The sequence below is a fragment of the Sciurus vulgaris genome, assembly GCF_902686455.1.
Source record: "Sciurus vulgaris genome assembly, chromosome: 16".
NCBI classification, from domain to species: domain Eukaryota; kingdom Metazoa; phylum Chordata; class Mammalia; order Rodentia; family Sciuridae; genus Sciurus; species Sciurus vulgaris.
This window is the reverse complement of record NC_136477.1, coordinates 18,417,347-18,429,735: the sequence shown is the minus strand read 5'-3', so window position 1 is coordinate 18,429,735 and position 12,389 is coordinate 18,417,347. Positions and strand designations below refer to the sequence as shown.

The following is a 12,389-nucleotide window of genomic DNA, read 5'->3' as shown; positions in this document are numbered from 1 at the left end:
ATTTTAAAAAACAAACAAACAAACAAACAAAACGGGGGGAAAGGCAATAGCTCAGGGTTAGAGTACTTGCCTAACATGGGAAGGCCCTGGTTCATTCCCAAAACTGCAAACAAAAAACATGTTGGGCCAGGCACACCTGTAATCTCAGTTGGCTTGGGAGGCTGAGGCAGGAGGATCCAAAGTTGGCGACCAGCCTCAGCAATTTAGCAAGGTCCTAAGCAACACAGTAAGACCCTGTCCCTAAATAAAATATAAAAAGGGCTTAGGGTGTGGCTCAGTGGTTAAGTGCTCCTGAGTTCAATTTGATCCCTGGTACCCAAAAGAATAACAATGAAAACAAACATGTTGGGAGCTGGGGATGTAGCCCAGTGGCAGAATATGTGTTTAGTTTACACAAGCCTGGGGTTCAACCCCTGGGTCCAAAAAAAAAAAAGTTGAACTCCATAATTACAATAAAGAAGTATTTTATTTTAGCCAGGCATAATGGCAATGCCACTAATTCCAGTGACTTGGGAGGCTGAGGCAGGAAGGAGGATTGCAAATGTGAGGCCAGCCCAGGCAACTTACTGAGGCTCTGTCTCAAAATGAAATAAGTAAATAAATAGAAAGGACTGGGGATGTAGCTCAGTGGTTACGTGCCCTGGGTCCCAACCCCAGCAGTTAAAAAAAAAAAAAAAATCTCTCGGAAAAACTAACAGACCCCACCTGAGCAAGTGATCCAGGTCTATAGCACCAGGGACAGACAGACAGATGGCATGGACTCCAACACCATGCTCTGAGGGCACTGCTTCACTTCTGTGGGATTCCTGCCCGAGAAGCACCTCACTGTAACCACGGGGCGACATCCGGCAACCCCACAGTGGGGGTGGAGGAACAACTGAACCCCACAGTCAAGGCTGAGGTCAAGGCAGAAAAGCGGAGGCGGCAGTCCCGGGTTCGTGGGGACTAAGGAGCCCCGGAGCGATGCGCATCGTGCATGCCGGAGCAGCGCCAACACGGGGGAAATGGGCAAATCCAGATGAGGTCAGGAGGGCTGTCCCTAGGAGCACATCAGTGCTAGTTTTCTGGCTTCAATCATTAAATCAAGGTGATGTGAGATGTCACCACTGTCAGCAGCTGGGTGAAGGGCTCACAGGAACTCTCAATTATTTTTGCAGTTTTTCTTACTTTGTTTGTTTGGGTACTGGGGATTGAACCCATGGGTACTGTACCCCAGCAATATATCCCCAGTCCTATTTTTAAAATTTTGAGACAGGGTCTCATGAAATTGCCCAGGGTGGCCTTGAACCTGCGATCCTCCTGCTTTGGCCTCCCAAACCCGTGGGAATACAGCATGCATCACCCAGCCTTGCTCTTACTTCTTTTTCCAAGAGATGAGGTCTCCCTGGGTGCAGTGGCGCACACCTATAACCCCAGCTTTTCGGGAGGTGAGGCAGGAGGTTCGCAAATTCAAAGCCAGCCTCAGCAAAAGTGAGGTGCTAAGCAACTCAGTGAGACCCTGTCTCTAAATAAAATACAAAATGGGGCTGGGGATGTGGCTCAGTGGCTGAGTATCCCTGAGTTCAATCCCTGGTACCAAAAAAAGAAAGAGTTGGGTCTCAGCCGGACATGTTGGTCCATGCCTGTAATCTCAGTGACTCGGAAGATGAACCTGAGGCAGGATTACAAGTTTGAGACCAGCCTTGAGCAACCTAGTAAGACCCTGTCTCAAAATAAAAAGGTCCAAGGGTGTTGGCCAATGATAAAGTGCCCCTGGGTTCAATCCTAGCACCCCTCTGCCCCCCCCCAAAAAAAAAAAAATGGAAAAGAGAGATAGGGACTCACTTTGTTGCCCAGGTTGGTCTTGAACTCCTGGGCCCAAACAATCCACCCGCCTCAGCTCCTGAGTAGCCAGGAGTACATGAGTACACCACCCTGGCCACCGTTCAGGGATTTTTTATGCTAAAATTATTTCCAAATTAAAAGTTAAGAAAAAAAAAAATGCTTGGAGAAAATCGGCAGCTTCCAGGCCATGCCGAGTCTCGGGATACACATTCAGATGTCTCTGGCCATGGAGGGACTGGCCTGCTGACCTGGCTCCTGTTGGTCCAGTCGGCTTCTCCAGAGTGCAGTCCCGAGGGCCACTGGGTGGTGACTCTGAGCCAGCAGGGCTATGCCCACGCTCAGCGCAGAGGGCTGGGGGCGGGTGCAGCCACGGGCAGCTTCTTACAGGGGCTGAGCACTGCCTGGATCCTGAGACCGTTACCTTCCTTGATAGGGTGCCCACGCCCCCTGGCCAGCTCCTCTCCTTGACAGGGGTCTCTGGAGTCAAGCAGGCCAGGCCTGGGGCAAAAGCCTTCACCCAGGGACTCTCTCGGCCTCTGCTTTACCCTGAGATCAGGGTAAAGACACACTTTTTAAAAAAATATTTGTTTTAGTTGTAGGTAAATACAATACCTTTATTTTATTTATTTTTATGTGGTGCTGGGGATCAAACCCAGTGCCTCACCAGTGCTAGGCAGGTGCTCTGCCACTGAGCCACAGCCACAGCCCGAAAGATGCACTCCTAACACAGGGCACAATAGTGTCTACTGTGTTTTAAGTCCCTCTACCCAGCACTCTTGTTTTTGCTCAGCCTTAACTGAGGAGGATCCTGGAGCCAATCCCTGCAGGTACCAAGGGACATGGTATGATCATTATTCCATCATTATTGTCAACAGAGCCAAGCTTTCTTTGGGTTTTGCCAGTTATTCCCCTAATCTCCTTTGCTGTCCCAGGACCTGGTCCAGGACCCCATGCTGCATCTAGGAGTCACATTGCTGGTGTGGTGGTGACGCAGAGGCTGAGGCAGAGGGATCACACATTTGAGACTAGTCTAGGCAACCCAATCTCAAAAGAAAAAATAACCCAAGAAAGAATAAAAAGGGCTGGGTGTCGCTCAGTGGCAGAGCGCCCCTGGGTTCAGTCCTCAGTAGTCCGTCACATCTCAGCCTTCCCCTCGTTGCTGCTTTACAGGTGGGAATAATGAGGCAGCTAAGGGGCTTGCCGGAGGTCATAGTGTCCCAGTTAGTGCTGGCCAAGCTGGACTGAGGACACTCGTTTCTCTCTCATGGTGAAGTACTGTCTCCCTGCTTTGCAGGTAGGACACACAGAAGTTTGGCCAAGTCCAAGGGCCGAGAGAACTCAAGTCCCAGGACAAGGCTCCAAAGCCATAGCTGTGTCCTTCTCCAGAGCCCTGTCCCATCTGGCAGCCCACAGCCCCCAAAGCCAGGCTCAACAGGCCATTCATCTCCTGAGTCGCTAGAGAACCTTGTGTCCCTTAATCGAGGCGGCGTGTAACCCAGAGGAAGAGGCAGTTCAGGGGAGGTGGAAGCCTGGCTGCATCAGGATGGCGGCTCACAAAGTTGGGCAGACATGAACACGTTCGGAGAAGCATCTCTAAGCAAAACGGTACAGCCTCTGGGCTGAGATGGAGGATCCAGGAGCCCTGGGTGCTGGGTCTGGCACACGGGAGGCTCTGTCCCAGCACATAAGCCTGAAAGAGGCGAGCCGAACATTTGGCAGCATCAAGGGGTGGGCATAGAAGCCAAGGTCTGGTCCGTGGTGGAGACTCTGATCAACAAGTGCCTGCTGACACCAAGGCTGCCTGGCAGAATAAAGGTGGCCGAGGGAAACCAGTTTCAGGGAACTGCAGCCCGGGCCCCAGAACACCCAGGGAGGAACTCGGAAGAAGGCAGCCCCAGGCTACTGGCTCCTAAGAAGCTAGAAGCAGCCAATGGAAGCCACGCCTGGGAAAAGATGATGTCCTGGCCTCGATCTCTGACACCAAGGCACAAGAGACCAGATCACGTGCAAGGAGAAGCATCGCAGGTGAGGAAAAACAGCCCTGGGCTCGGTGTCGCCAGACACAGGCTGGGTTGGCAGAAGCTAAAATGCTGACGGGACATCAGGTTGGGAAGAGTAGGGACTGGCTTGGGCTCTGGCCATACCACCTGTGCCTCCCTTTCTGGACGTGAGGCCTGTGGAATGTTCCCCAGGATCTTTGAGGCTCTGATTCCCCAGCAACAGCCTACTGGGTCTAGTGAACAATGACACATGGTGAGACTTGATAAAGTAAATAAAAATTGCACCTGGGAGCTGGGTGTCTACCTCAGTGGTAAAGTGCTTACCTAGCAAACACAAGGCCAAAAACATCAATTTGCATCTGTGCCAAATGTATATGGACTTTTTCTTTTCCTTTCTTTTTTCTTTTCTTTTTTTCTTCTTTTCTTTTTTTTAATAGTGCTGGGGATCACACACAGACTTTGTGCATGCTAGGCAAGTGCTCTCCCACTGAGCTGCATCCCTAGCTCTTATTATTTTATTTTGACTCAGGGTCTTGCTAAGTTGCTAAGACTGACTCAAACTTGGGATCCTCCTGCCTCAGACTCCTATGTAGCTAGGATTACAGGTGTACAACAACTATGTTCAGCCTAAAAACCTTAAATTTAGTGAAAAATAGATCTAGTCAATTCACACGGGAAACCATCAGTCATAGATCTATTATTGGGGTGCTGCTTCCTGCATACTCTATCAGCATCTGCTGCCAGGCTGGCCATACCGGTCATCCCTCTGGTTCCTTGCAGGTCCAGTAGGTGGAAAGGCCTACCCTGACCACCTGGTCCTTCCTACAGAAGTGTGTGCAGAAGTCTGAGTGGAGCCATTCACCAGGAGCATGGTCACAGAGGGGGAAGGAAGAAGGGCATATCCGGTGGGCTGGGTCTGCTCCCCTCCCCACCTGGTCATGTGGCCCTTCTCACCCCCAAACCCTGAGCCTTGGAGTGCCGTCAGTGACTCCTACCCCTCAGTCACCTGCCACAGGAGCAGCTCTGTATAAACTTGAAGGCAGAGTCACAGATCCAGGATTGGCTCTGCCCTTCAATAGGTGGGTGCCCTCAGGCAGGTGCCCTAGCTTCCAGGAGCCTCAGCTTCCTGTGAGCTGAACCTGCAGTGCCCACCTCACGACCAATAAACCTGTACACAGAAACCTTCTCCAGACTCCACGTGGCCACGTGTCACCTAGAACTTGCTGGGGCAGCAGGTGGAGACACTGGAGCCTGGGGCACTGGGCAGGTCCAATGAGGAAGCTGCTTGGAACTTGCTCTGGAGGGTCTTCAACAAGTTCAACAGCTGCCCTGTGACCCAGAAATTCCACACCTAGGAAGAAAGCCAAGAGGGACACACAAAACTTGTACATGACTGTCCACAGTAGCATGATGCACAAGAGCCAGAGGGGACCTGGCCCAGATGTTCACTGGCAGTGCTGGTGCTCTTGCCTAGCATGTGCAAAGCCTGAGTGCAGACCCCCATTCTAAAAAAAAAAAAAAAACACACCTCAAACACATAGGGATGTGACTCAGCGGTATTGTGTATGCCGTGTATGTTCAAGGCCCTGGGTTCTGTCTCTAGCACTGGAAAAAGAGGGATTTATTTCACTTTGTAGTATAAGTTATATTTCAATAAAAAATGTTTAAACAGTGAAAACAGATAGACAAAAATTCCTACCCAAATCCAGTGCAGTGGCACACGCCTGTAATCCTAGCAGCTCGGGAGGCTGAGGCAGGAGGATCATGAGTTCAAAGCCAGCCTCAGCAATGGCAAGGCACTAAGAAACTCAGTGAGACCTGTTTCTAAATAAAATACAAAATAAGTCTAGGGATGTGGCTCAGTGGTTGAGTGCCCCTGAGTTCAATCTCTGGTACTGAAAAAAAAAAAAAAGCCTGCCTAGCCAGATACAGTGATACAGGCCCATAATCCCAGCTACTTGAGAGGCAGAGGCAGGAGAATCTAAGTTCAAGGCCAGCATTGGCAATTTAATGAGACCCTCTCTCAAATAAAAATAACAAGTACTGGGGAGGTAGCTCAGTGGTAGAGCACTCCCAATACCAGTAATGCAAAAACAAAACAAAAACAAAAACTCTGCCCAGTCCCTTGCTCCCAGACTAGCGGACCCTGAAGTGGGCCAGGCCATAACTCTGGTAATTCCCAGGGGGCTGGGATGAACAGGCTTCAGGTGACTGACTTGCTCCTACTGGTGGAGGACACCAGCATGGTTTTGGCAGAGAAGGTGCTTGAGCCCCTGGAATCTGGCCACGTGTGCAGTGGACATCCTAGCACCTTCTGGAGAGAGCATCCCAGGCTATCTCTACTACACTCCCTCTACTGTCACCATGAAGAAGATGGAGCTGCCCCTCTGTTTGATTTGAGGGTGGCTCAGATGACCCTCATTGGGTAGTCAGAGCACACACTCTTCTGGGTTCAGGGACCCAAAGACACATCTGGAGTTTCGAGCAGACCACCAAGCCACAGAGGTCCTCTTTCTTCAGGGGAGAGGCAGTGGGTAGGGTTCTGAAGTGGGTCCATACAGAGCCTCAAGGTAGAGCAAGGCCAGAGGGAGAAGGCGGATACAAATAGATTGGGGTGCTCACAACCCCATGGTGCTGGAGGGTGCCAGAAGCACCTGGACGTTTCCATCACGGAGCTTGGAATGAGCTTCTGTCACGTGCACCTCCCAGAGTCCTAGCTCACATGCTGCACTGGGGTGCCTATTTTCCTTATTCTCCTGATACATCCTGTATGTACCTCCAACCATATATGACCATTTCCTCTGTCCTGGGAGGCCTAGCCTCTTCACGACTTCACCGGGGCCAGGTGTGGTGGCGCACACCTGTAATCCCAGTTGGTTCGGGAGGCTGAGGCGGGAAGATAGCAAATTCAAACCAGCCTCACAACTTGGCAAGGCCCTAAGCAACTCAGGGAGACCATTCTCTAAACAAAATACAAAAAAGGCTGAAGATGTAGCTCAGTGGTTAAGCACTCCTGGGTTCAATCCCTGGTACCAAAACCAACCAAACGACCAACCATACAACAACAAAAACTCACTAGGTACCTTGCTACAACACTGGAGCTTTCTAGACTAGTATTCAGGTGCCATGTCTCCTTAGGAAATTAGATGAGAACTAGGGACCAGGTACAGAGGGGCCACCGTGGCAGATCACAAGAGTGGCATTCAGATGAAGACCCCAAATAACAAACTTCGATCTTTTCACATGCTATTTTCGTTTTTCTTTTAATTTTTTTTTAGTTGTAGATGGGCATAATACCTTTATTTTATTTTATTAATTTTTTTTTTATGCGGTGCTGAGAATCAAACCAGTACCTCACACATGCAAGGCAAGCAATCTACCACTGAGCCATGATCCCAGCCACTATTTTCTGTTTGGGTGATCCTAGATGGAAACATCGGGGAAATGTGAACTTCAGACATGGGATCTCTGGACCAGCTGTGGCAGGAAAACTTCCTAAGTTCTAGGAACACGGACTGGAAGCAAGTTCACTGTCTCAGATGAAACAGGACAAAGTCGCTTCTTGCTCAGAATCAGGTGTTTTTCTGCACGCCCCAAGCTGCAGGGCTGCACGTGCTTCGCCATCCTCACACACACACACCCCAAACATGTGTATCCTACTCTGTGGGGAGCGCCCAGACCAGCAGTGGTGGGGGCAACTGCACAGCTGCGGGTTCCACCCTATGGGATGCAGGAAATGTTTGCACAACCCAGAGGGTGCAGTTACTCAGTGGATGAAGTTTACAAGCAGTCGTACAAGGAATCCTGTAATCTGTGTAAACAGAAGCCAATTAACATCCTATCTGCCAGTCAATAAAGGCTGTTTTCTTTTCCAGTTAATGGGCATTAACTTCTCTGCCTAAGTGGTCCTGGTGCATCTTACATAATGGCTGTTCCCTGATAACCCAGATGATTGGCTGCCTTGCAGACAGCCAGTTTCTCCCTGTGGTTCACTTTAGTTACTGAAACCCTCGCTACCATCTCTACAGGTTAAATACACAGACATCCAAGTCCTGAAAGAGTCAGACAATTCTGTGGTCAATCGCTGTCCTTTGTTCTTGCAGATTGCCACTGTACATGTCACCAGACGCTCTTGGATGTTATCTGAAATGAAACGGGGCACTCTATGGTACTCAGACCCTTCTACTCAGATGGTGCACTTCAATACCTGGTTCTCATCCCCAAAGCCCTCTGTTCTTGCCACGTGGGGCCCAGCAGGGTGCTCTGCACCTGGTCAGCCTTTGACAATTAATTATTTGCCAGATGAGGATGAGTGAGTCAATGCCCTGCGTGCTGAAGTCTGTTCTGGCTGTTCTCCCTCACACTGCGCTTCCTCTGTGTCCTTCAAAGCCTGTCCTAAGTGTTCCTGTCTTATCTCCCCCAAAGTTGCTGCTCTGCCTAGGACAGAGCACTCAGTGGTTCTCTGCTGCACTGTGACAGACCGCTTTTGATTTGCCTCCCCACTAGGCTGGGGTCCCTGGAAGGCATGGGCCTGAATCATGCTCAGTGTCCCTGCCTAGCAAGGAGCAAGATTCCTGACACCCACATCTAGGTGCTATGGCCTTAGTCATCCTTACATGGTGCAAGAATGTTCCTCTTAGCTGGCTGAAGTGGCACACGCCTATAATCCCAGCCACTCAGGAGACTGAGGCAGGAGGATCGCCAAGTTTGTGAGATCCTGCCTCAAAATAAAATAAAAAGGAATGGGGGTGCAGTTCAGGGGTAGAGTACTTGCTTAGCATGTGCAAGGCCCTGGGGTCAAGCCCCAGAGCCACAAAAACAAAACAAAAATGAAAACAACAAGACCTACTACTCACCAAGCACTTCAAAACTGTCACTGCTTTTCTCTATAACCTCTGACCCTGCCATCTGAGGTTAAGTGTCCTTTGGCTGTGATCAATGTGCTCTGGGCAACTGGAGCTACGTGTAGCCCCAAACATGTGTGCCTGTCCACCTTGCAGCCTCTGGCCTCTTGCCTGGGCAGCCTCTATACCCCAGACCTGCCTGTTCTTCAAAGCTCCATTCAAAAGCACCACATCCCCTTTCCAGCCCAAGGTTCCCCACTTTCTTCATTTTCTTTTCTTTCTTTTTATTTTTTCCTGTATTAGGGATTTAACTCAGGGTCACTGAGCTCCATCCCTAGCTCTCTTAATTTTTAATTTTGAGATAGGATCTCACTAAGTTGCTTAGGCCCTCTCTAAGTTGCTGAGGCTGGCCTTGAACTTGTGATCCTCTTACCTCAGTCTCCCAAGTTGCTGGAAATACAGATGTGAGCCATGTGCCTGACTCCCCATTTTTTTCAGCTACATCATCTACCATGTTAAGGCCTGGATGTCAAAGGGCCATGCCCACAGATCATGCCAGAAGTTGGGCATCCCAATCTATGCTCTTCTCTTCTCCAAGGCCCTGGTGAGGGGACAATGCTGCAGAGAAGAGTCTTGTCCACAGCAGAGGAGGTGCAGGGTCTCCCTTGTTTCTACAGCCATGAACTGCTCGAGTGGCAGGTGTTTCCAGAACCACATACACCAGAATCCCCCAGGACACTTGTACAGGATCTTGAACTCCAGCCGAGACTGACTACATCAGAACTGCCAGATATGGCGCCCAGGAATCTGCCTTTTAGACAGTATAAGGCTAAGACTTGCTGCACCAACAAAACCATGGACTCTCCATATCTGCAGGTTCCAAGTCTGCAAACATTGCATCTATACTGAACATGTGCAGATGTTGTTTTTCTTGTCCTGATTCCCTTAACAATACAGAATAACAACTAAGTACACAGCATTTACATTGTATTAGATATTCTAAGTCATCCAGAGATAATTGAAAGTACATAGGAAGATACCTTATACTTATGAGTATGGAAAATAACAATTTGGGGTGATGCCTGAATCCTCGCTGCTAATTTGAGACAAATTTTTAAGCAAGTAAAGGCTGCCCTTTAAGTGACCTCTTTACTTTGCAGGATGCATGGGAGCTGTGATCTGCCTGATTCCTATACTCAAAAGTAGATCCATCAGCCTGGTGAGGAGGCATACACCTGTAATTCTAGCAACTTGGAGAGCTGAGGCAGGAGGATCACAAGTTCAAGGCCAGCCTCAGCAACTTAGCAAGAGCCTGAGCAACTTGGCGAGACCCTGTCTCAAAATAAAAAGAGTTAGGGATGTGACCCAGTGGTAAAGTGCCCCTGAGTTCAATTCCTGGTGCCAAAAATAAACAACCCCCACTCCAATAAAAAGGGCTGGCTTTCCAGTACAAAGCAAGCAAGCAAACAAACCTAGCAGAAATGTATTTTGTCAGTTGTGGAGGCCTGAAGTTCAAAATCAAGGTGAGGCAAGTCTGGTTTCTTTTGTGGCTATGAAGAAAAATCTGTTCCATGCTTCTCTCCTCTCTCCTGGTTTCTGGTAGCTGCCAGCAATCCTTGGCAGTCCCTTGGTTTGGTTTGTGACTGATCACTCCAGTCTCTGTTCCATGGCCTTTTCCCTCTTGTGCATCTCTGTGTCTCCTTTTCCTCCTCTTCATCATCTTCTTCTCCATTGTTTTTTTTTTTTTTTTTTTTTTTTTTTTTTTTGAGGTGCTAATTGTTGAATCCAGGGCTTTCTGCATGCTAGGCAATAATTCTATTACTGAGCTTCATCCCCAGGTCTTTATTTTATTTTGAGTTTTATTTTGAGACAGGGTCACACAAAGTTGATGCCCTAGGGTAGCCTCAAACTTTCAATCCTCCTGCCTCAGCCTCCTGAGTCACTGAGATTACAGGCCACTACCACTTGGTCTCTTCTTTCTCTTCTTATAATGACAGGTGTCACTGAACGTAGGACACTCTTGGATACTTACCAAGACTCCCAGTGGATGTCTGAAACCACTGATAGTACCAAATCCTATTTATTCTGTTGTTTCCTATAATAAAGTTTGATTTATAAATTAAGCACAGTAAGAGATTAACAATAATAACTAATTATAAAATAGGACAATTATAGCAATATATTATAATGAAGTTATGTGTTATGGTCTTCCCTCCCTCCTCCTCCTTCTCTGTCTCTGTCTCTCTCTCCTTTTCTCCCCCCCTCTCTTTCTCTCCCTACCCACTTGCATGGAACTTTGTTTAGCCCCTAGAATCTGAGCACTAGCACAAGATGGTTAAGACAGTCACAGCAAAAGGTGCCCAGTGAGGAAAACAAATGTTGACAAGCATATTTTAAAAATAGCACAGTGACCAGGGAGGGGTCACTGGGGGATAGTGTTCCACTTCTTGAACTGGGTGTTAGTTTTGTTATTCTTATACCTTCTTTTTTTTCACAGGCACATGATAAACTTTTTATAAGGTATTTCACACTTAAAATTAAAATGCAGGGTTTTTTTGTTTTTTGTTTTTTTGTTTTTTGCAGTGTTCTGGAACTCACAGCCTCATGTGGGCTAGGCAAGCATCCTACTGAACTACACCCCTACCTACCCTTCAATGCAATGCATGTTTTCAAGAGCTGACTTGTAAAACCCAAACAAGCAAACAGTTCTGATCCACTCAATCCTCTCCAAGTGTGTCTAACTGCCAAAAACTGATGGATACTCAGGAAGGGGCCTGACCTCAGTATGATGACGCCTTCGACCTGGCACAGATGGTGAGAAATCTCAGACTCTGAATAGAATCTCAAAATAGCTACTACTGAGCTACACCCCCACTTTGAAAGGGTCTCACTGAGCTGCCCAGGCTGGCCTCAAAGTTGTGATCCTTCTGCCTCATGCTCCTGAGTAGCCAACTTCTGCTTAAGGCACCTTATGCCAAAATCTCTCAGCAACCCGACCTCAGGGACCACCAGAAATGCCTTTTCTCCCACTCTTGTAAGGAGCCCCAAACTCAGGGTTTCCTCCAAGCTTGCAAAGGAGGAATTCAAATATTTCCTGAACTTTAGTCTTATTGTGGAAGAGAAACAGTAGTCTAATGTTTAACCCTAGCCCAGGGGCCAGAGCATCTAAGAAAGGGACAGATCAAAAGGACCTCCTGTGCTGCTTTGCACCAATCAGATAGGACAGATAGGAACACTTGATGATATCTGAGTTGGACTGGGAGGAGGAAACAGTCCTTCCAGCCTAACAGCTCAGAGAAGAAAGACTGATCATTTAGCAGGACATGCCCTTTAACCAAGCCACTCCTAGGAAGTACAAGTATTTGGACCTAAATGCCATGAAGACAGAGGTTTTGAAGTGCCTGAGCTAAAAAGCCCGCCCACATTCACACCAGATTTGCTGATACATCAATCTATTCACTGCGGCTCAATTTGTAACAGCAAAAGATGGGTGACAGATTAAACAGCCATCAGTAAGGGACTGGCTCCCCAGTTACAAGCTACTTCTAGAAAGAAATATTAGGTGCATTATTAATAGCAGAGGGTCTGGGTACAGACAGAGATTGGCTTGGTTTTTAATTATATGCACCTTTGTACTGATTTTCTAAAAAGTATACACACCAATTACATTGTCAAAGTTTATATACACACATTATACATATATATGTATAAAAATGTATGC

General features: G+C 48.2%; 1 protein-coding gene across 2 annotated transcripts in view; it reads right to left on the bottom strand.

Moving 5' to 3' along the window:
- SLC25A42 (solute carrier family 25 member 42) overlaps window positions 1-12,389 on the bottom strand; it is a 30,292-nt gene that overhangs the window by 14,830 nt on the left and 3,073 nt on the right. Inside the window, exon 1 of one of the 2 annotated variants that reach the window (XM_079116781.1) lies at window positions 4,831-5,314. The exons of the other annotated variant lie outside the window; for it this stretch is intronic. The gene's annotated coding sequence lies outside the window, so the exon portion shown is untranslated. Of the gene's footprint in view, window positions 1-4,830; window positions 5,315-12,389 lie in introns of those variants that run through there. 2 annotated transcript variants of the gene reach the window in all.